General features: G+C 43.4%; 1 pseudogene; it reads left to right on the top strand.

Moving 5' to 3' along the window:
- The window catches only part of LOC134609466 (small ribosomal subunit protein RACK1-like), a 94,481-nt pseudogene extending 81,588 nt beyond the window's left edge, over window positions 1-12,893 (top strand).
- Window positions 12,894-25,914: the final 13,021 nt, after the last annotated feature.

Raw genomic sequence — 25,914 nt, 5'->3', positions numbered from 1 at the left:
TCCATACAAAACTACCATAGAGCGACACATCTACTTTGGGTGGTGGAATGGCATGTACCTACGACTACCAAGATTTGGATACACATGGAAATGAATCAGATGGAGGGGACGCTTCTGGCCACTGTATGGCTGCATGGCCCTCTGAGGCACTCACGGACCCGGGGCCACCCGTTCATGGTATGGTACTCGATTAGGACCAGACTTATGTTATCCACAACCCCGGGACCGCTGACCCCGGTTATATATAACCCTGAGGTGGCCGGGGGCCTTAAACCTAAGGACATCACCGAATTCGGTCGATCGGACTGGACATACATGCACCAGTGGTGCTCATCGGACGCGCTAAAGCAGCTACCAGACCTACTGCCGAACAGGATGCCGACGGGCCTGGACAGATTTCGCTACTTCCAAGTTAAGACATACTACATGTCCCAGAATGGACGACATCTATTCCACGGGACTCTGACGGAGTTTGAAGAACTGTGCAGAGCACGAGCGCACCTATACAAGGGCATCTCGGTTCTCTATATGCTACTCCAGTGTTCGACCCGACCCGAGCACGCAAAACATATGGCACGCTTGGATAGTGCCACTGGGGGTCACACTCTCAGACCCTCACTGGATGAAAATCTGCAAGAATTATCGTAGTAGCACTACTCAAGTGGGGGATGAATACCCATCCTGATGTTTAATCCAAACTGAATGCAATAGGAGCAAGGTTGAGCACTGCCACTAAGAGTCAGGTGTGTCGAGCCCTAAACTGAACAAACAGTTCTAACACAACATTCTCAGTCATGCGAATTACCTGTCTACTCCTTTTAAGTATTACTTGGGGGTTGGGTGGGAGGGGGAGCTACAGAACCCATTCTCTATTGATAGCATATATCCAGGTAATGAGATTTGAACCTTGAAATGTTTCTTTAACCTTACATAGTTATACTGGTTTAAACAATCTTATTGTGCAGTCCTTGTCATAAGGGCAGTGGTGTATCCTGGTTTTGTGCTGCCATAGGCATGACAAAACTCAGGCACCCCCCCTCTCCCCTGCACCACCTCCCCTTCCCCCCTACCTCACCTTCTAAATACACACACATACATTCACTGACAGACACGCATACACTAGCTAGCAGACATACACACTCACTAACAGACACATACAGTCACTAGCAGACACACACACTCACTAACAGACACATACAGTCACTAGCAGAGACACACATTCACTAACAGACATATATACACTCTCACTAACAGACACACACATAGTAACACACTCCCTAACAGACACACTCACTAACAGACACACACACTAACAGACACACACACTCAATCACTAACAGACACACACAATCAATCACTAACAGACACACGCACACACTAACAGACACACACAGACTCACTCACTCACTAACAGAAATAAACGCACACACTAACAGACACACACTCACTCACTAACACACACACACTAACAGACACACACACTCACATTAACTCACTCACTTTTTAAAAAAAATTCAATCCCCCCAGCCTCCTTACCTTTGGGAATGCTGGGGGGAGGTTCTCCCTTTCCCTGGGGTCCAGTGGGGCTGCAAGACATTTGCCTGGGCATTTGGGGGTGGCTTTTTTTGCCGCCCCCTGGAAAGTGCCGGCCAAGGCAAATGCCTTGTTTGCCTCGCGGCTAATATGTCCTTGCATAAGGGGATTCTCTATGTCGTAATGGATCCCCGATTCCTATTGCGTTATACTTCCCTTTTTTCATTGCAGACAAAACCTAAAACTAATGCTTGATGTTTTCTGAAAACTGTACGCAGTCTGCTTGTCTATAACTATTCTTGACTGTATATGTAATTTCCACATTGTCTGTATGTTCATTTCTGTGGCTCAATAAAACATAGATTGTCAAAAAAAGCACAAAATACAGCAACCAGCATATCTGATGAGTATATCTTATTACCATAGCCTGCTAACCAACAGTGGGGGAAAACATAATGCATAATTCAAAATTCAATTGCTTTGAGTCTAAATTCCAGCTGCGTGTCTGTTTAGTTAATGCATTTAAAATATCGCTGTCACATTTTGAGATGTTGAGCATTGTTAATGATGTGGAAATGGCATTGTTCACAATTGTACTTGTTACATATCACCACTCAGGCTAGAGTTAGGGAGATTTAGGGTTAGGGTGTGGGCCTTCATTCAAGATGCAGTGTGTTTTAACTTCCATCAGTCTCATTTAGGTAAAACATCAAAGCATCTTCAGTGTCCACAATGGCCAAAGGACTCCCTCCCGTACACCCACAATTCAACTATAAGGTTATTACACAGAGTACACCGATCAACTCCATAATTTCATGATGCATCTCTTTATAAAATGTGCTCCCTTTTGAATGCAACATCTAAATTGGACACTCCACTGCACCCCCCACAAAAAATACTATTTAGTAGATAAACCCTCAATGACAACATGCATAATTAAATGTATACATGGTTTAATTGGGGTGTATCTAAAACAGCTTGCAAGAGCTGCAGATTTCTTGTCTGCAGCCTTTGAAAGCCCTCCCTTTTCTCCCAGCATAGCCTCTTATGTTGATATCTGTCTGCGTATGTTTGGATGTGCGTGCGTATGAGCCAAGGTGAGGTAAACTGAGCTTTGTTGACAAACTCGCAAGAATGCACCATCCCAGGCTAAACGTGACGTAGGGGAGAAGGCTAGCGCTATCCAACAGAATGCTCCTGCCAGTCCATTGGCCCTGTGAAACTAATGGAATCGGGAAGATAACCTCCCTGGATGCTTGATTGACAGCCTGGGAGATGTTTCTACAATTATTTATGAATGTAGCAATTTCAAATATAAATCAGCACTTTTATAAACTGCAATGTAAAGAATATCTTTACACATAAAGCAAAGCAAAGCAAGCAAACATGATTTATGTCTGTGGAGTGTTCCTTTAAATGAAAACCATATATGTCAAATGTTACAGCTTTTATATTCATTTATTGACAAGTCCAAGATAAATTAGCTTGTAACATCTGTTTAACTGAATATCTCGGTTCCTCTTCTGCCGTTATATAAATGGTTTCTCAATTCTTGTTTTTACTTTTAACTCTTGGACATAATGTGAAGGGGAGTTGATGTGATGTTGGCGCGTACTGTTCAAACAACTATGGTATTTTAATGCTATTTTTCATGGGCCGATCAAAATCTTTAGACAACTCGCAATGGAAGCCAAGACTTGTGTTTTGGACAGAAAGAGCAGAACGTGTTGCTAAATACTGGAATGGGATTTCATCTGCAAGAAATCAGTTTTGCACAGAAGTCCTGAAACACCTCATGAAAAGACCAGCGTGAAAAAAGTCAACTTCTCCGAGGTTACCTTGACACAGTTACACAGTTACACAGTTCCAACGCTAATTCTAGGCTCCTGGAATAGAAGAAGCCTTGTTTTACTTAGAGGAAAAACTGCTTTGTGTAATAACGCCATGGGAAATGTTGGCAAAAGATTTACACTGCATATTGAAAAAGAGACAAGTTTGACCGCAGCTCATGAACCACACTTATTTACGTTGGCACTAGACCATTATTTGTTCATAAGTTTTCTGTCTCTGTTAAATGTGTTCCAATTTTGGGGGCGAAGTTATTGCCAGTATTTTCCAGGACATTCCACTAGACTAAGCAAAATTACCCCAAGTGGTAGTCGCTAAAAGCTAGTCTTGCAATCTGTGTGTGTAATCAGAAAATGAAGAAGACTGCATGCGTGCATAATTCAATTATTACATCATTTAGCAGTCATCAAAAAGTATAGGAATTTTGTTTTTCTTAGTTGTAGCGAAACACGTACTTAAGAGATTCATTTCCCAGGCTATCAGTAGACAACCTGCAAAATTAATAATGCTGCAGCAGTCGGCAACAGTATAACAAGGATTGGTTTAAAATGTGGATTTCTCTGGAAAAAAGCCACATTAAAGAATTATAGACTGTCACTCACTATGTTACATATATTTTCCTTCCTCTCATTTAATACATGACTGACCTAGTTTCTTTCGTAGAATACACCAGCAGCCGTTCAGTAATAGGATGTGCAAGGAATGCGTATTTTGAGCCAGTAAGCGTGGATCTAAAGCTCTTGTGGTTTTGCTACTGTGCTATGGTCTTTGAAACATGTTATATGCAAATCAGTGCATACTAAATCTACTTCAAATTGATTTGGCATGATACATAGAACTGAGCAATATAAAATAGGATTATTTTGCAGGATTTAGGAATAGACACAAAATAATGCTGAAATTACTGTAAAAATAACTGAAGCTACATGGATAAGAAATATGCATGCTTAAGGTGTGCTAGTCATAATTTTATTGTAAGTATTGTAAAGAAATTGCAGGTTTTCTTGTATAACTTTTACCTTGAGACTTTGGCATCACGTGAATAAATGACTTTTTAAAAGTCCATATTTTGGCTGCTAATACAAGGATTTCAGTTTTCCTTTTGTCTTCCTTGTTCCTGAGTTTGTCCAGGCACAGATCTGTGCTTGATTTGCTGTGACTCTGTTACTACGGCACAGAGCCGGTGAATGGCTGCAGTCTTTGGTTTGATATTGTGAATGAAACCCATCTGTGGACTCCCTTGCCTGATAATGCATAATCATGAATTTGAAGAAATTGTTGCAGTCATTTCCATATCTCCCAAGGCATGACATTTGCATCATTATATCTTTACCTCCAGGTAACTACCGTAGACTCCTTCAGAGGGCAAGACGGGAACAAACTCTTACAAGAGCTTAGTAGTGATATACCAAGGGAGTATGACAAGCATAGCAATCCTTTGTAGCAGATTCCCCCAATAAGAGACGGCACTCCAAATTGAGGGTAAAGTAGAACTCAAACACTCTGCTTTTATGCCCATTTTACAAACATAGTACCACCCACAGGGTTTTGAAGAACAGACCAATCAATACATTACAACACAGCGAAACACTCCCATTCATACTAGCATAAATTCTCCCCTCTGCCTGTGATACAATTACTGAGCACAATGGGCTAACATAATTATCACAGGCAGGAAAATACACAGTTTAAAACATACTTTTTACCCAACTTTCATAACTCTAAAAATCCATCCAATTTTTGTTCAGCCGTTCAGGAGATAAATATAAGTCACCTTTGACCGACCGCAAGCACATTTTCATACCCAAAACAGTTCCAGAGAATCAGGCTGTGCGGCCGGTCTATTTCCCATGTTAAAGTCAGTTCAAACAGACAAACGACAACCATTCAAATTGTCGAACTGTTGAATGAACTGTCAAATGAACTGTCGAATGAACTGTCAAATGAACTGTCGAATGAACTGTCGAATGAACTGTCGAATGAACTGTCAAATGCATTAGTTCAAGGGAAGGTAAAACTTCAGCGGTGTTTGTGCCGTTCTGTAGCCGATTTTAGTTCCATGAGTTTGACGGCACACACCGCTGACTGCATTCGAATGAATCAAAATAGCCGCCGCCACGTGTTCGGTTTTCTAATGGCGGCCACTTCGACTACTTCGGCACTTCGGCTACATCCGAAGTCCCATGCCAAAACTGCAGGTCCTTTCCCAAAGTACTTAAAGGGCCAGAAACAGCACAATAAAAATCCATTATGCCCAAATACAGTTCTTAAAGGTACATACACAGTCCAATACAAGTCCATAAGCCCCAAATCAGTTCCTTAGAGGGCAATACATCCCAGGGGCCATAGTCACATGGCAGCAGGCTGGCAATCAGTCTTCTCCAATGCCCAGTGGCGAGGCTGGTTCTGCCACACATGCTATGCGGTACTTGTTTGTAGACAAGTATAGTGCTTAACCCAGGGGCCATGTCATGACTTCCCGAATAAAGCAAATTTAAACAAAATACATTAATGTTATGAAAAAGGTTGATGTCACTAAGAGATCCAAACATTAAAACATGTCTTCAAAATTGTCTACAATGGTTTTCACCAGTGTCTCTGGGCCCAGGTTTTGTTATCCATCTCCATCCACAACCTGTGGAGCAGCCCAAAATACCAAATAGCCATAAAGGAGTAGATGATCCCTTAAAGGCCACAATTGTTGGGTTGCCAAAATTGCAACTACCCTTCAGTTCCCGGACATAATCCTCACTTCATGTGAAAGCTGACTCTTGATCTAACAGATCTAACACTGTTGAATATGGTCAATCCTATTGTTATAGCGACAGGGGTGGGCTGGGACGGGGGACAATGAGGCAATTGCCCCCTGGGCCACCCTGAATCAAGTTAAAAATGGCCACTGTCTCCTGATCCTGGGGGGCCTGGCCTGTGGCCGGACTGCTAGAGCGGGCCAAGACTTGGGAGATGACAGGTAGACTGAGACCTAATGGCACAGAGGCTAAGCCGGGTCCCCCTCTGTAAGTGTGCAAAGGCCGCTGGGAGAAGTCAGTGCACAAAGTCCTGTGACTCCTGTCTGCAGCTCCACTTCCACGGGTGCAGAGCTGCAGACCATGAGCTCGGCCAATCAGAGTTACAGCGGCAATGCTCTGAGACTTCAAGGGCCAAAGCTCGCGAGGCAATTTCCATGTTTAGGCAGAGCTGCGGACAGGAGCCAATGCCACCAGACCAGCAGGGTGCAGGGAAGAAAAGGAGACCACTGGATCACCCACTCACTGCCACCCTCACCTCCCCCACTCAATGCCACCATCATTTCCCCCCACTAACTGCCATCCACGCCTCCCCCACTACCTGCCACCCTAACCTACCCACACTCATGCCACCCACACCGACCTCCACTCACTGCCACCTTCACCTCCCCCACTCACTGCCACCCACACCTCCACCCACTCACTGCCACCCTCAATTCCCCCACTCACTGCCACCATCATCTCCCCCCACTCACTGCTACCCTCACCTCTCCCCACTCACTGCCACCCACACCTCCCCAAAATACTGTCACCCTCTCTCACCCACACACACTGTCACCCTCACTATCCCACACAAAGTCACCCCCTTCACCCTTTCCCTCTCGCATCCATACCTCCTAATACTGTCACACTCACCTCTTCCAACCATGCCCCACTTTCCCTATCACACTCACCCCAACACTGTCACACTCGTCCTCCACTACTTTCACACTCACCACCCTTCACCCACCCTATCACACTCAGCCTATAACAGTAACCTCTCCAATTCTGTCCCAGTGCCCCCCCAACCATGCCACTCTCACATTAATCCACCCTAATCCTCTCACACTGACTTTCAACTCAGTCATACTCATGCCACCAACCTTTAATGCATGTTAATACATCTAATCCTGTCACACTCAACTCCCCTTGCTCTGCCACACTCACCCTGTCATATTAACCCCTCAAAACTGTCAAACTTCCCTCCCCTCATCCTGTCACAGTAACCCCTTTTATCCTGTTACACTCACACCCCAATCATGTCACACGTACCCTGTTACATTAACCCTCCTTAATCTTGTCACACTTACCTCCGCTTGCCCTGTTCCACCCCCTCCTCCAACCATGCCACATTGACCCTAAGCCTATGACACTCACCCCCTCAGCCAAGTGTCTGACCCTGTTGCATTAACACCCCTCATCCTGTCATGCTCCCTCCCCCAACCATGTTACACTCATCCCCAACTCTGTCCTCCCAACCGTGTCCCTTTAAACCCCACATTCAACCCAATCCTGTCACACCCAACTTCTCTCATTCTGTCACACTCACCCCCCCAACCCTGTCTCTTTTTCACCCTTCACCTTGTCACACTTACTCTGCCACAGTTACCCCTTTATTCCCCATCACAGTCACCCCCTGAAGACAGTAATCATACACACACAGTCGTGAAATACAGTTTCTCCATAAACACAATGCACAAAGATCACAATCAGCCCCCCATGCATACAATACACCCCACATAGCTTTCCCACGCACATATGATCCCACACCCACACATGCTCACAGAGACACACATTCACTCACAAGGATACTTGCTATCAGACACACACTCTCAGACACATACACAGGTAGATAGTGCCAGACACATTTAGAAATACACACAGCCAAATGCACATTGTGAATGTATGTTTGTGTGTCAATGTGTGTGTTTCTGTGCATCAGTGTGTTTGTGTTAGTATGCATGTGCGTGTATCAGTGTGATGCTTTGTTTCTTGTTGCTCAAACCTTGCGACTGATGGACACCTGCAATTTTCCAGAAAGGTGAAGATCACTACCTTGGTAAGTTGTGTTAAAATTACATTATTTGAGTAATATTTGTTTGCACTCTGGATATTTTTCTAGAAAAGGGCATACAGGGCTATAAATAATAGAGTAACCCTTAATATTTAGAGCTTCTTAATCCAAGGAGAATTCTAATTGCCTTTTCTTTTTTGGGGCATAGATGGTGAGCTGATTTGGTGGTCCAACGGGCCACTTGACTGGATTTGCCCCCCAGGCCTAAGGCTGCCAGCCCTCCCCTGGTTAGCGACGTGGTGATCTCACAATCTGGCCAGTTTGCTCTGTCTGGATCCTGGGATGGAACACTAAGGATGAGGGATCTTACAACAGGGAGCACCTCAAGACAATTTCTGGGTCAAACAAAAGAAGTTCTGAATATTGCTTTCTCCATTGACGTCAGTCAGATCGAGTCTGGATCCCATGATAAAACATTGAGTTATGGGACACTCTGTTAGTGTGTAACTGTTAGTGTGTAAATAAACTGTGTAGGAGGAGTCTTATTTTGAGTAGCTGTCGTGTATCAGGTTTTCTCCAAACAGCAGCAACCCCACCATTGTCTCCTGCAGATTAAACAAAATGGTGAAGGTGTGGAATTTGGCTGACTGCAAGCTGAAGACCAGCCATATTGACCATGGTGACTTCTTGAACACTGTGACAGTGTCACCTAATGACACTTTGTGCTTTTGGTGGCAAGGATGGACAAACCATGCTGTGGGATCTCAATGAAGGAAATCAGCTGTACACTCTAGACCAGCGGTTCCCAAAGTGTGGGTCGCGACCCACTGGTGGGTCGCAGGGCGATTCCCAGTGGGTCGCGCTGACCCACACATCCAGGGCCGCCGGCAGTCAGGCAGACTGACACCAGGAGGGAGCCCGGCGGCCTGCCCTGTATGCCGCCGGGCTCCCTCCAATCAATCTGCCCAGCAGCTCCGGTCTGAGCTCCGCCGGGGGCAGAGCTGCAGACTGTGTGATAGAAATCTCGCGAGCTCCCAGAGCGTTACCATGGCAACACTCAGGGAGCTCGCGAGATTTTTATTACACTGTCTGCAGCTCTGCACCCGGCGGAGCTGCAGACCGGAGAGTTACCCCACTGGACCACCAGGGAGACACTGGACCACCAGGGAATTAAATTAAGGTAGGACACAGCCCCCAAATCCTGACCCCTAATGTAAATAATTTTCTCCCTACCCCCCCCCCAAACTGTAACCCCTTCACTCCCTGCCCCTTCCCCTCCCCACCCTGTAACCCCTTCACTCCCTGCCCCCTCCCCACCCTGTAACCCCTTAACTCCCTGCCCCCCCAACTGTAACCCCTTCACTCACTGCCCCATCCCCACCCTGTAACCCCTTCACTCCCTGCCCCCTCCCCACCCTGTAACCCCTTCACTCACTGCCCCCCTCCCCACCCTGTAACCCCTTCACTCCCTGCCCCCCTCCCCACCCTGTAACCCATTCACTCCCTGCCCCCCCAACTGTAACCCCTTCACTCCCTGCCCCCTCCCCACCCTGTAACCCTTTCACTCCCTGCCCCTTCCCCCCAACTGTAACCCCTTCACTCACTGCCCCTCTCCCCACCCTGTAACCCCTTCACTCCCTGCCCCCTCCCCACCCTGTAACCCCTTCACTCACTGCCCCCCTCCCCACCCTGTAACCCCTTCACTCCCTGCCCCCTCCCCACCCTGTAACCCCTTCACTCCCTGCCCCTTCCCCTCCCCACCCTGTAACCCCTTCACTCCCTGCCCCTTCCCCACCCTGTAACCCCTTCACTCCCTGCCCCCTCTCCCCACTGTAACCCCTGCCCCCCCACACTGTAACGCCTGCTCTCCCTGCTCCCCCACTGTAACCCATTTTCTTCCTGCCCCCCCACTGTAGCCTTCTCTCCCCCTGCCCCCCCACTGTAGCCCTCTCTCCCCCTGCCCCCCACTGTAGCACTCTCTCCCCCTGCCCCGCCCTGTAGCCCTCTCTCCCCCTGCCCCGCCCTGTAGCCCTCTCTCCCCCTGCCCCCCACTGTAGCCCTCTCTCCCCCTGCCCCCCCACTGTAGCCCCCTCTGCCCCCACTGTAGCCCTTTCTCCCCCTGCCCCCTACACTGTAGCCCTTTCTCCCCCTGCCCCCTACACTATAGCCCTTTCTCTCCCCTGCCCACCCACTGTAACACTTTCTCCCCCTGCCCGCCGCCCACTGTAACCTTTTTTCACCCTGCCCCCCTACACTGTTACCTGCACACACACTCCCTACCACACGGTCACCCTCACCTGTCTCTGCGTGTATGTGTATGAGTCTCCTTTTGTGTCAGTGTGTGTGTATTTGTGTGTCAGTATGTATCTGTTTACATGAGTGTATGTGTATCTGTGTGTAGGAAAATAAGTGTCATTGTGTGTGTATCGCTGTGTCAGTATGTGTATGTGTGTGTCTCTGTATGTGTGTATTTGTGTGTCTCTGTATGTGTATACACTGCACACATACTCTATGCAAAAAACATGCTTACATCCAAACACACATTGTGTATATGTATATTTTATATACACAATATACACACACTGCATCCACTACACACGCACTGCAATCAAACGCAAACATTACATACAAACACACCCATGTATTAAAACACCAAAATGATATACGAACACCCCTTCATTCAAACACCGACACTACACACAAAAAGCACACCTACATTTAAAGTCCAGCACTACATTCAAACACCCCTGCGTTCAGACGCAAACATTACAAACAAGTACACCACTACATTCCAATGGCAACAGTACATACAAACACTCCCATACATGCACACACATACTTAAAGGACCACTTCAGCTTAATTAAGTGGTCTGGGTGCCAGGTCCATCTAGGATTAACCCTGCCTGCTGTAAACATAGCAGTTTCAGATAAATTGCTATGTTTACAAATGGGTTAATCCAGCCTCTAGTGGCTGACTCATTGACAGCTGCTAGAGGCGCTTCAGCGCTTCTTACTGTGATTTTCACAGTGAGAAGACACCAGCGTCCATAGGAAAGCATTGAAAATGCTTTCCTATGGACTGGCTATATGCGCGCACGGCTCTTGCCGCGCATGCGCATTCAGCCGATGACGGCTAAAGGAGGAGAGTCCCCAGCGCCAAGGGAGCCCGGCGCTGGAGAAAGGTGAGTTTTTAACCCCCTTTCTCTCCCTTCAGCCTGGCGGGAATGGGACCCTGAGGGTGGGGGCACCCTCGGGGCACTTTAGTGCCAGGAAAACGAGTTTGTTTTCCTGGCACTATAGTGGTCCTTTAATACACAAACATGCTTACATTTAAACGCTCAAACACTGCTCACAAATATAACCCTGCAACGATGGACAAATGGTAGATTCCCAGCAGGCATAGCATTGTTGAAGTTCTCCGACAGGTGGAGATCTACCTTTTGGCCACAATTGCACTAGAGGGGGCCCCAGAAAGCATACTTGCACCAGGGCTCTCTCTACATTAGTTCCACCACTGGGATAATCAATGTGAGGGGCCTGGATGAGCAGGACACAACGTCTGATTCTGACTGAGTCTGTGAGTAAGCAGTTGTATGCCTCTAAAACTGATTGCCATGATATGCAAAGTTTCTGCCTCTAAAACTGCCATGATATATCAACATTATGCATCTAAAACTGCCATGATATGCCAAATTATGCCTCTAAAACTGCCATGATATGCCAATTTTATGCATCTAAAGCTGATTGCCATGGTGTACCAATTGTATGCTTTTAAAGCTGATTGCCATGGAGTGCCAATTTAATGCATCTGACTGTTTGCCAATTGTATGCCTCTGAAGCTGATTGCCATGGTGTGCCAAGTTTATGCATCTAAAGCTGATTGCCATGGTGTGCCAAGTTTATGTATTTAAAGCTGCCCTGATGTTCCAATTGTATGCCTCTAAACCTGGTTGCCATAGTGTTCCATTTGTAAGCCTCTAAAACTGATTGCACGGGTGTGCCAATTTTATGCACCTAAAGTTGCCATGATGTGCCAAGTTTATACATGTAAAACTGATTGCCATAATGTAACAATTTTATGCATCTAAAGCTGCCATAATGTTCCAATTGTATGCCTGTAAAGCTGATTGCCATGGTGTGCCAATTGTAAGCCTCTAAAGCTGATTGCCATGGTATGCCAACTGTATGCCTCTAAAGCGGATTGCTATAGTGTGCCAATTGTATGCCTCTTAAGCTGTTTGCCATGGTGTGCCCGATTTATGCCTCTAAAAGCAATTGCCATGGTGTACATCTAAAGCGGATTGCTATGGTGTGCCAATCGTATGCCTCTAAAGCGGATTGTCTTGGTGTTCACTTTTTAAAATATGCATTAAAAAAAGCAAGTGGGTCTCGAAAAATTACCATTTTGAAAAGTGGGTCTCGGGCCATAAAAGTTTGGGAAGCCCTGCTCTAGACAGTTGAGGTATAATAAATGTTTTCTGTTTCAGTCCCAACCTGCTATTGGCTATGTGTAGCCACTGGGCCCAGCTTCAATAATTGAGTTCTGAAGTACAAGTTCATTATGTATGAGCTGTCATGATAAGCAGCAGCAGCAAAGCTGAACCCCCTGACGATACACCTCTCTTGCCTGGTCCGGTGTTTGGCAGACACTTTACGCAGGATAGACAGATAACCTTATCAGAGTCTGGCAGGTTACCATTGCTACCCAATAAATGTCTCTATATCCTGAAGACCTGAAGAAATCTGTTCGATGTCATGCTCACAGAACTGTTTATTCTGTAAACTTGCTGAAGATTACAAGAAAAAAACAACCTACACTGAAGACTTTGATGTTAATTCTAGTGTGCCCACCATACAGGAGCTGCTTCTCTTTGCATTATGTGTGTTTGCGGTATAACAATTTGTGTGTTAGATTCTCAATGGAAACTATTTATTTTTTCTTCAGACTCATCCTTCACATGTTATTTTTTATTTTACCGTTATTATACCTGGAATTAAGCTCACAATGAATTAAGATGCAAAGGATGCCATTCTTGCTTACAGGACAAGTTAAATAGAATACTGCAGATTTGACTTTAATTGTATTTCTATCATATGTATTTTTCTATTATACGATTTTACGTCCTTGGGAGCTTGCAGGCTGTTCCGTTAGTAATAATTAAGGCTCCAATATACATCTCCATGTTGTTGGGCTCTATGGTGCTACAATCTAGTACCAGACTACATTTCATGATGTCAAGTTCTTAGAATAGGTACTAGTACATAGAGAACCACAATGGATATGCAAGGAACGTACCATGGTAACAGAGAGACAGTAATGCCGCTGTCATCATAGACCCTAGTTGCAGCCATCTTCATCCTATTTGGAATGTTTGCAACCTAAAGCTCAGAGTTATGGTTTGTGTGTATGATTAGGCATGTTTGGGTGGCATGACTTTTCATGTGTGAGTTATACAAGGTGGACAAAAATTCAGAGTAGAATTTGAAAGGTAAATACTTATTTGTTAGTAGTTCAATTTTTTTCTTTGTTGCTGGTACATATTATAACTGAGTCTTGGGAGATTCATTATGGGTAATTTCACAAAGTAACGAGTAAAAATTGTGGAATTTTATTTTCAAAATGTCAGGTCTATTATTTTGACGAAAAGAAGAAATCATCCTGAAATTTGGTTTCAACAGAATAGGGCTACTTTCCTTAGGAAATTGTTCAGCAAGTAGATAATTACAAGAAGTTCACAGATTAATTGGCTGCCACGTTTGCCCCAACCTTTCAGCTCCTAAGTACTTCCTATGGGGATATCTGAAGGAGCAGGTATGCATGAACAAACCACGTACACTAGAGAAGCTCAATGAGTTGATCCAGCGCTAGAGCCTCAAATATTAACTAGTGCTATGAACAATGCAATAGAAAGAGCCCGAGTTTGCGAGGGGGCAAATGGAGCTCATTTAAAAGATGTAATCTTTCTGGCTACAAAAAGTTTCATTGCTAGGTACTGGACATCATTCTATAGCCCAAGTTGGACAGAAGTCAAAATACAAATAAACTATCAGGAATTAATGGAAAAGGCTATTTACGCAAACTTGAATAACTCAGAGTTGCATTACAAGATATAGAATCCCTGGGTAATTAACAAAAATGTCTCTATGCTCTAGACTAGGCATAGGCAACCTTCGGCACTCCAGATGTTTTGGACTACACCTCCCATGATGCTTTGCCAGCATTATAAGTGTAAGAGCATTATGGGGGATGTAGTCCACAACATCTGGAGTGCTGAAGGTTGCCTATCCCTGGTCTAGACAATCTCCTTACCATCTTAACATTCTACACGTGGAATGACCCCTAGTACGACTTTGTATGATTGTAGTATGACAGGAGTAGCATGGACTCCTATGTACATCACAATAAGTGCTTTATCATTTAGATCGATGTTGTTTTTGTATGAGTGTTGTGGGGTGGGTGTATTGGTAACCTATTAGGATAAATTAGATATGAGTTAGGATCTGTTTGAAAACGTATACCTTTTACTGCAAGTAGATTGCTATATTTTAGACTAGAAACTGTAGCATTCATCATACAGTTTAAATAGTATTCATAGATTAGTAACTCCTTCCCTTGAATGATTGGAATGAGCACATACAAATGTTCTATCAGATAATTTATCTTAAAATGTGGTTTGTTTTTTTTAAACATAGAAAGAAAGAAATGATGATATCGGTATTTAGTGCCTATGAGAAACTCGATGTGACGTGTGTGATGTGGTACAATACCAACTCTGATATATTTCTAAAAAAATAAAAGTGAGTTTAGGTTCAACCTCCATCCTCAAGTTTTCTTACAGCTTAAGTCTCGTCAGCTAGGATTCCGAATCATTGAGGATTATACATTAAAGCAGGCATGAGGTAGTAGAGCACGGAAATTGCTCATATTTGACCAAAATAGACAAGCAGGAAAAATAGCTAAATTGTTACATTTTTCCAGTTCAGCTACTTAGTAAATACAATGCAAAATCTCAGTTCACTGAGTGTAATAGGAGTGTTAGTCCATTGCAGATTGGCAGAGGCTGCCTGTCACTGGATTCCAAAACTCTGAAATCAAGATGTTTGAATCAGTCCAGACTAGTATCCATTTAATTTACCGTCAGTTCAGGGAAACCTGGTAAGGAAAGGAAATAATTCTGATATTTTCTCAGTGATGATAGATGTGGTGTAAGCAGTGATTTCTAAACCAGAGATTCTTTATCCTTCTTTGTGTTTCAGCTGTAAATTACGTTACCTCTACCCCTTCAAGGCGATCTCTGGAGGATAGAATGATCCCAGGAATGCCCAAGAAGATAAAACAGCCCACATCACAAGTTCAACTCCAGGCTTTCACTCAACTCCCGGCCAACACCTTAACCACTGCACCTTGTCTCCCGGGTAAAAAAGCCAAACACAAAAATATGATAGGAATTGGAAGGATGTCTATGATAATAGACAAAACTGCATCAAAACCATTACCGAAAAAAAATAATAGCTTTGCAAATTGTGCGAACTAAGTGATTTAAGATACAGTTGCTGGGAAATCTCCTTATTTGAGTGGAAAATATTTTAAACGCATGTAGATTGTCTTTAAATAGAAAGAAATGTGATACGTGCAAAGTCAGATTCTGAAGTTGGAGAAACTGTTCTTGGTAACGTTCAGTTCTACTGAAAATGATATTGAAATTTACCTGAATTCTTGTGAGCAGGAAATACAATTGTGTGCAATATATCAAACAGGTAAACACATACCTCTTTAAAATCTTTTTTTTTTTTTTTAATTCTTTATTTTTGTTTGTGCATGAAGTAACAATAGAGCATGCAGCGCCACGACAGCGTCTGCTAGCGTTTTGTCAGCATATCAACATGTGGCAATTTAAACAGCACAATATTTTTGTTTTAAAACATGAAAATAACAGGACATGAAAATAACATTGCTTTTCTGTGAGATTCAATATATGTAACAAAGTAGTATGTAATGTAGGGTTTGTGTAACAATGCGACTACCTGGTAGCGTTTTCAGCGCCAATGTGGTAGGTTGTCATAGTCAAAGAAAGGGTTGATGAGTCCTAGTGAGATTCGTGTTGTAAGGGCTTGCTGGCTGTGTGTGACACGTCTAAATGTGTTGGGGTGTCTAAGTCCGCGGCGCATAGTCTCGTATGATTCTGCTGTCTGAGAGCGTACGTGTCATATTTGTGACTTTTAACATTTCTGACCATGAGAGCTGATGCCAGTGTCATATGGTAATTAGCGGTTGCCTCATAGGCGGCCTTCGACCTAAAAGGGGTGGCTCAGCGTCTCCATTTAATGAGGCTGGTGGCAGTGCTACGGCTGATTGCCTCAAGCTAAAGCTTAAAAGGTTGTGTCACAAGATTAGGTACAATTTTAAACGAGAAAGAGCTGCAACATTAATGGAAAGTTCGCAGTGTAAAACAGGCTTAGTCGTTTGTGTCACTAAAACATCAGCATGAATGACGCAATAACATATGGCAAGAGACTGGTACATGGCAAGCGGTAGTACTGCACATTTTTGTATTAGTACGTAACAGGCTAATTGAACATTCCTAGATCAAGAAAACAATTAAGTTATTGTAGGCTAACAATTTAGGATGGGTTAGTCGGTAGAGCAAAAATGTATGCGGCTACATCCCATACGTATGAGAAGAGTGGTCAAGTGATATTTAAAAAAATAAGAACATATAACAAACATGAAACATGTGGTAGTACTAGCTGCAGCATCATCGTGTTAGTATGTAAGCGTTACCCCATACTACCTAGAACTAAAAGGGTAGGCTCAAGTCGGTCGTTTAATGTGATGTGCATCTTAGGATGGGCTAGTTTAAGAGCCATAGGGGTAGGCTAATGCTAGGGAGATTTACTTAGATTAGGGTCCCATTATCTGGCCCAGAGGTGACCCGTGGCAGGATACCCTAGAGGTCTGCCCGATGTCCTTATTGAGCTCAAGAGCTGTTTGAGATTTACAGCCAGTGTGTATGCCTGGATATTTCCCCTGTGTGGTGTTGTTTTGCCCTGGTGGCTCGCGTGTTACGTGCTGCAAAGAGGGTGCAGACGCTCATGGGCACTGAATTGTACATAGCGAACTGATGCGGTGATTGAGTGGACACAGTTAATGACAGAGTCATATCTATCTTACTGTAGTGGCTGCGTCTATGTTACTAGGTGTAGTATGCCCATCTAGTTGTGTGCTCAGGAAGAGATGCAATGGGTTGTGTCCTTTGGGGGTCAGTCCTGCAGTTAGGTTGTGGCTAGAGCGTATGAGTCCGGTGTAGATGTTCTTGGGACAAATGTGGGGGCCCCTGCCGGGTTCCATGTGTGCCTTTTCCTGGGCTCAGTGCTCTGTTCTCCTTGGGTCAGTGCTGCAGCTGGGAGTCCCAATTTCTGGAGGAGAGTCTCGCTGTCCTGTGGATCGTGGATCGTGAGCATCTCGTCTCCGTGTGGGACAGATAGAGCTCGGGAGGGTCGCCACCTGTATTGAATAGCGTGTTGTCGCAATAGAGTGGTGAGTGGACGGAAGGTGCGTCTCCATGCTAGGGTGTTCGCCGAGAGATCTGTGAAGAGTGTCAAGTCCATCCCTTCAAAATGATATGGGGTCTGCCCCTTCTTGGCGGCCAGCACCGCGGTTTTGTCTTTGCCATTTTGGAATTGGAGTATAACATCCCTGGAGGCAGTGGTTGGTGCTCTGGTTGGCCGGGGTACTCTGAACAGGTTTGTGAGTATTACTGTTTTGGCGGTTTTCGGTGTCAGCAAGGTTGAGAGTAGGTGCCTCGCTAAGTGCGGTAATTCAGTTTCAGGTAGGTTGTCTGAGACTCCTCGTATTTTAATATTGTTTCGGCACCTGGCATCCTCTAGGGCAGCGAAGCGGTGTTCATGATTTAGGTTCTGTTGTTGCAGCTCCTTGACTGCTTGCTGTTGTGATTCCATCTGCTGAGTGCCCTTGGTGGATGTGATTTCTAATTTGCTTATCCTGCCTGTTAAGCCCTGCAGGTCTCCCCTGAGTGCTGTCATATCTGCCGAGATTTTCCTGTGTAGGTCTGCCAGCAGGTCTTTTAGGACTGCAGTGGTGACCGGGGCAGTATCTGCTTCTGTGCCTGTTTGTGAGGACGCTGTGTGGGGCTTAGGTTGCTGGATTGGAGTAGGGAGAATGCTCTCTACCTGTTCGTATAACAGGTCTTCGGAGAAGTCGGAGCTCTCATCCGCCGAGGGACGCCATTTTAGGTTCCGCGTGCGTCTTGGGCCTGCCGCCACAAATCTCCTATTGTTGCCCCAAACCTGGGCTTATCAGGTTTATTTTTTTTTTTTTTTTTTTCCCCCATCGGGTCCGCGTGAGCTGTGGGGGCCCTGGGCACCTTTTTTGACGGGGTTCGTAGTGGGGATCAGGCTTAGAAGGGCTTTGTTATCCGGAGCTCCGGAGATGTGCAACTGCTCGCTGCTGCAGCTAGGCTCTGCCTAAAATCCTATTTTATGTGAAATGTAAACATCTGAGAACACAAAATAGATTTTAAGCAAACACAGAATCTTTTACTTTCCCTGAAGACTCGACTCAGAGAGTTAAAGAATAGTGAAACCATAGGCTTGATTAAAAATGGAGTTCTCTTGTTTATTTAGTCTCTCCACATTCTTCCTTACCGAATTTACCTGTTCTTTCTCTGTTTGTTCTTTGTGTATTCATTTACTCTTAGCTTTTAGAAATGATTGTATGAAATTACAGATGAGAAAAAAAGTGATGGACTGAAAGAATATAAAACCGCTTGATTTGGAATCTTTTAGGGTCATCACTGAAGTGAGAATTAAATGTAAATTTAAAGTGATTTTAAAATTTAAGGTAAAAATATCTAAACTGGAAACATTCTCTAAACTGGAAACATTCTCTAAAACTACCACCCTTTCATTAAAGTTGTGCTACCTCCCATGTTGTGTGCATGTTTTTAAAGGAGAATTGTGACTTACCAGGACTTTTACTATTGTATTTATTTATCTCTTATTTTTAGCAAATACGATCTGAAATACTTCTGAAATATAAAATGACATGTTGACATCCACAAATCTGTCCTACAACTGGATGCCTCCATCTTCTGCTCATCGTTATGAATATTTCTCACTTCTGTCACTGAAAAAAGTTAATAGAAGTGAAACGGAAACAATGTTTCTGTTCTCCTCCTCATTTGTTTTGTGTGCCCTGGCTATGCCTGGTCTGAACTGGATTGTGACGTCACTTGTTAAATCTCCAATATACGTGTTTAAAGAAACGGAGCAGCCCATAAAAAAAGTACTATATCAGTTACATGTGATTTATATTTATATGTCATATTTCCAGAGAAGTGAGAGTTCACATAAATATAAGAATATAACGTTTAAAAATTAGATGTGTTTGTACCGGCACTTGTGGTTATTTTGATTACTCTAAGGATGATTACGCTGACATCAGATGATGTCATGCATTGTTGTTACCATTGCTGGCCTGTATGAGTTCATTAAGAATGTATCACTGCATTCTACATAAAATTTCAAATACTACCATACCATAAATATTTTCCATGAAACCCTATGTCTGCCAAATGAGTTATAGTGTCCATTATAGTGTCCACACGCTTTCTCAAACTTAACCTCTCTAAAACTGAACTCCTTGTCTTTCATCCTCCTAATACTGATCCTCCTCTCTCACTCTCCCTTCAAGTCAGTGATATCCACATAAGTCCATCCCTACAAGCGCGCTGTCTTGGCGTCATACTTGACTCTGGTCTCACCTTTGAGTCTCACATCCAGTTTGTTGCCAAGTCCTGTAGGTTCCAACTCAAAAACATAGCCCGCATCCGCCCCTTTCTTACGCAAGATGCTACCAAGGAGCTTGTCCATGCTCTAGTAATTTCCCGCATGGATTACTGTAACCCTCTCCTGATTGGTCTCCCCAAAAGCCGTACTGCCCCGCTACAGTCTGTAATGAATGCTGCAGCTAGACTGATTTTCCTATCCAGTCGGTCCTCTCACACCTCGCCCCTCTGCCAGTCCTTACATTGGCTCCCTGTATCCTATAGGAGTCAATTCAAAGTGCTAACCCATACATTTAAAGCACTGAACAATTCCAGCCCCTCTTATATCTCTTCACTGATCCAGAGGTATGCCCCTCCTCGTACCCTCCGCTCTGCCCGCGACCACCTCCTGACCGCTGCTCGCACCCGTACGGCCAACTCACGCTTGCAGGACTTCTCACGGGCGGCTCCTCTCCTATGGAATAACTTGCCTACTGCCATCAGACTCTCCCCTAGTCTTCAATCATTTAAGAAGGGCCTTAAATCCCATCTCTTCAGGAAAGCGTATGGCCTCCCAGAGTAATCTCTCCCTTACATACCTGTCCCTATGGGATAGTGCTTTGCTCTCTCCTCCAGCTCTGCTTCACTCCTACTTGATATTTCCTATCCTAATGTTTCTAATACCCCACCTCCTATAGACTGTAAGCTCATTTGAGCAGGGTCCTCTTCAACCTATTATTCCTGTAAGTTTTCTTGTAATTGTCTTATTTATTGTTACATCCCCCCCTCTCAAAATATTGTAAAGCGCTACGGAATCTGTTGGCGCTATATAAATGGCAATAATAATAATAATAATAATAATAATAATTGTTGCACTTTAATTGTAAATGATTCCAAATAATTTTAGGTGCGTTGGACTTTTAGGCATGCTGAGATGTTTCTGCCAAGAAGATACTTGACAAATTGTGGATAGTTTCTATCATGAGAAAATATTATTCAGGACATTAAGGTACACAGATAGATACACCAGATTTGCACTGTTGCAATTTAGTGAAGGCACCCCACCGAGTAACAGCGTGCAGTGAAGACGAACATTCGGCAGGCATAAGTAACGAAAAGTAATATAGTGTGACAAGTGCGAATTGGTGAGTGGCCCTGAAACTGATAAAGGGAATAGGATATCACTGTCAGTTATTAGTTGTTAAAGTAAAAGCCAGTCAGCTGGATGAGAAAAGGCTAGAATGGAAAGACACGGAAGGTTTTATTTACTTGCATAGTTATTCACAAGGGGATTTATTCACTAAACACCAAATTCTAGTGAATTGAAAGTGGAAGATCAAAATTCTGAATAAAATAGCCATGTTCTGATGACAGTGAACTTGGAGAATTATCCCATATAAACCATTTTTACTTCCAATTTCTCATTTGATTTTTTTTTTAAATTCTTTATTTAAGAGACTTTTCATATGCAATGAGTCAGTTATTATAGCAAGTCTCAAAATTACAACACGTATAAAAATATGTATCAACATCAGAAAACCAAAACATTGTAAACATTCTACAGTGCAGATGATCACCAACCGCTATTAAACATTATCATTATAGAATCTGAAAGGAGTTCTTCGAACTGAGATGTTGGTGACTATTTTTAGCATGGGGGTGGATGGGATTGCATGATGCATGACATACAACATAATCTGTCCAGAGATCCTAGACTCTGAGAGGATTTTAGAGAATTTCTTACTTTGGGAGTTAATGTGTCCATTAATAAGTCTACTTTCACTTTAACCTCCTGTAAAGAGGGGATCTCAACTCTAAGCCACAAAGCTGCCAACTCTGCTTGAGCTGCTAGAGCTATGATATTGAAGAGCTTTTGTGCATGCCTTGATAGACCTTCAATGGGACAGGACAACAGGAATAACCAGGGATTTAAGTCAAATGATCTCTGTAGGACTCCAGATTCCAATTTAACTTCTTTACAAAATTTATAAACTTTAGGGCAGCCCTACCCCATATGAAGGCAAGTACCCTTATGTCCATAGAAGTGCCAGCAAAAATCCATAGGGTTTTTCCCTATTCGCAACAGCTGGACCGAAGTAACATGCCATTGGAACATAATTTTGAACATTTGCTCTTGTGAGATTACTCATACCAACACCTTTGCCACTCCAACTCAGATATCCTCCCATTTTCTTCCCTGCAGAGTTTTCCACAAATCCTTTTCCTGTTGCTCTATATATCTCAAAAGACCCCATATAAAGGAACGGGAACCGATGTATGTGTATAAGTCTGAGATGAGCCCCTTTTGGTATTTAGTTTGGTGACATAGATTTTTAAAAAGTGTAAGGGTAGAGGATGCTGCCTCTTTAATCCCCATGGAGTGAGTAAAATCAAATCACAAATCTAGAGGTATCTAAAGAAATCTTTATTGGTCAGTGGATATTCCTGTTTCAGATCCTCAAAACTAGTTACCGACCTATTGTTCCACAAACGAATATATCTTTGGATTCCGCCTCTTCAATATTTCTAAAATCTCTTGGCCTTATAACCAGTGTAAAAGACCAATTTCTTAAGGCGGGTGTTAAGGTAGAAAGGCTGCCTCCCAATGCATTATTATCCTATCCCATAAACACAGTGAGTTTAACATTGCTGGACAACTGATCCAGATTATTGCTCTTTGAGATTTGTTTAATCACGTGTAAAAAGTTGGGAGATCACAACTTATTAACCCGGCCTCTAAATCTGCCCACCTTCTTCCCCCTAGTGGTTATGCCAGATGACTAACTGGGTGAATTGAGTACTTAATAGTACATTATGAGATTGGGAAGACCCAGCCCATCCATAGTTTTAGGTCTAAATAACATATTTCTGGCATGGCTATGTCACTTGTTTTGCCAAATAAAGGCATCTATGGCCCTCTCTAAGCCATGTAAGTATCACTTCATCACCTTAATTGGCAGTGCTTGGAACAGGAAGAGAAGTCTGGGTATCAAGTTCATTTTATTGCAGTTAACTCTTCTGATCCATGAGATAGGTTTATTGTGCCAGTCATCTTACTTTCGCTTAAGGGATTTTATGTAGGTAGTTTTCTGCAAAACTAGTTAGGTAGTTTTCTGCATATAGAGTAGAATGAGAAAAGTTCACCTTCATGCCCAGACAAGAGGCACCAGAGAGCTCGAATCAAGATCACAGCAGCTCCATATAGACAGCAGACACACGGATGGGCACAGCACACGACTTTGAATAGTTTACTCTGTACCCAGATATTTCTCAAAATCAATCTAATAACTGATAAGGAGGAGGTAACTATTTGTGTGGTGTGTATCACTGTCACTGTAATGAGGTACATCATCAGCATACTCTGCTACTTTCTAGCATTCTTGACCTATTGAAAATCTTTGAATGGATTGTTTTTCTCTTATGAGACGCAATAAGGGCTCTAATTAAAGAGCAAATAAAACTGGAGAAAGGGGACAACCCTGCCTGGTCCTGTTAGCGATCCTGACAGGCATCCTTTGAGAACTCGGGAGTCGGAGCTAGGTTTGTAAATTAGAGTATAATGCCCTAATACACAAAAAGAACTGTATGATAGATACAATGTACAATGTTAAATGTTCAATTATATCAATAGAATACCACTACAACACTCTGGTGGGGATCCCTCTCACCCACCTATAAATATGAAAGACAGAAAAAGAAAGAAAGGCTGCAAGGCAATTCACCTATAAGAGTGGAGCGTGGAATAATAAATTGGACACCAACCCTATACAAGGGTCGTCTGGTCCCATCTTTACAGTTTATATCACGTTGGTCTCAACATATGAGTAAAAGAGAAAGAGAACACAGAAAGAAATGATAGTGTAAATCCATGTGGTTGACTTTTTCGTGAAATAGTTATATGAATTGTCAACTCACATGTTACAGAGCCTAGGGTAGGATAGGCTCAAATCTCTTCCGCTTTAGTGCCGTCTGGTGGCACTTTCCCCTTTAAGAATCTCGGCACCTTTTCTCAGTATAGGGAGACAAAAAATGGTACAGTAGGATATAATCTAGTGTAGTATATCTGAAATTGAGGTGAGTGATATGTAACTTTAAATGGATGCTCACCTTATCCAGAGCCCAAGTACCTGGCTCTGGGTTGAACAGCTTGGGTGTCTATAAAGAGGACAACACCTTTCTTGGAGCGGTTTAAGATGATCAGGAATGAACTTCAGTGTCTAAAAAAATTTTCTATAAATTAAAAATTAAAAACAGTGGTAAACACAAATAAATAAATGAAAAAAAATGTCGAGCAGGATTCCTCTTTTCCGAGGCGCGTTTTACCCTTCTTGAGCGCTTTCTCAATCGGCATATTCTGCTCTGTCTAATTGTTGGTTTTAAATATGCCGGTCTGGCTTGTCATTGGTAGGTCATATTCGCCATTGGCCAATCAGGCACTTCATCCGAGGGGTGTTTACTCCGTTCAGGTTAGTCCCATTCAATTCATCAAGGTCATACCGCAAGTGACATCGCGCACTTTGCCGCGTCACTTCCAATATTAAAAATGGCCATTATATTTGTGGGCAATAAAGGGAATGGCACTGCACCACAGAATGTCATTGCCATTACCTTATCTCCCGGTGTTGTCATATTGCATTAGGGATTTCATCACAACCATATACACTTGGAGGTATATACCTCCCATCATTAGTTGTTAGTATACCATAGAAGTTCCGAAGAAAAGAGAGAAAAAAAGAGAACATTATATTTATCAGTATATGCAAAGCAGAGAATTCGATCAGAAAGATTTAAATTCTAACGTGTACATAAAAATGACATTCACAATTTAGAAATGTTAGTGTTCTCTTGCATAGGTGTTATTCTATAGGAGGCAACTTTATGTTTATCTTTAGGAATAAGTAACATAGAGAAGCTTAGTTAGATAAATGTCTAGAAACAAAACATTTTTTTTTAAAAAAGAAGAAATGGTTAAAATATATAAATTCAATCTACAGATTTCTAATGTAGACATTGGCATATAATGCCCTAATAGCCTTATAGTCATGATGATCCAATAGGTAAAATAGACATGGCCATGCAACCAATATAGACATGCCTTCTCTGCATCCAATGAAAAGAGCAGAGAAGGCATGTTTGTGGTCTGGGCACTCCATGCCAGGTCAACAATTCATTGTGTATTTTTATTGTATGTTGAATTGTATGTTGAATTGGCATGGAGTGCCAAGAGAATGAAACCCACCTAGTATCTGTGGATCACAGTAGGGAGGAACTGGATCAGTCATCTTGCTAGTACATTGGCTAATAAAGTGTCTACATTGATTGAGGAAATAGGTTTGTAATGACTAACTATTGTGGGGTCTTTGTCTCCTTTAGAAAGTAGAACAGCATTGGCAACTGTCATAATGGGGGGGAGGGGCCAGGCAGATAGGCTATATTGAAAACTTTGAGCATGTGGCGGATCAAAGTCTCTTAAAAGATTTTATAGTAACTTCCACTATATCCGCCCAGACCAGGCTTTAAGTGATGATATTACCAATAGGACCACATCTTTTAAATGTAAACATGGTCTCCAGTGACTCCATCAGAACTCCTGAGATTGGGGGGACATTGAGTGGTTAAAAAAATCCAACTGGGGGCGGAGCCTGAACGCCGAGGAGAACGGTCGCAAGCAAAGCGAGCTCCGAGGCTCACACGGGGAAAAACACGCAGAACAACCTACCCCACAACCCACCCGAAAGGCAAACACCCCAGGACCACATGGGGAGAAAGGGGGGGGGAAAAACGATACCAAACAAGCCCACCCCGGGCCTCACGATCGGGGAGATGTGGAAGCAAACACGTGGAGTCACTGCATCAAGCATGGCGGCACTACATGGCGGGTGCTCAGACTTCTCGGAGGAGATGTCTGACGACGCGGAGGAGGTGCACCCATAGCCCACTTACCCAC

The sequence above is a fragment of the Pelobates fuscus genome, chromosome 4 (assembly GCF_036172605.1).
Source record: "Pelobates fuscus isolate aPelFus1 chromosome 4, aPelFus1.pri, whole genome shotgun sequence".
Classification (NCBI taxonomy): domain Eukaryota; kingdom Metazoa; phylum Chordata; class Amphibia; order Anura; family Pelobatidae; genus Pelobates; species Pelobates fuscus.
Note: the sequence above shows the minus strand (reverse complement) of the source record. Positions and strands in the feature narration are given on the sequence as shown.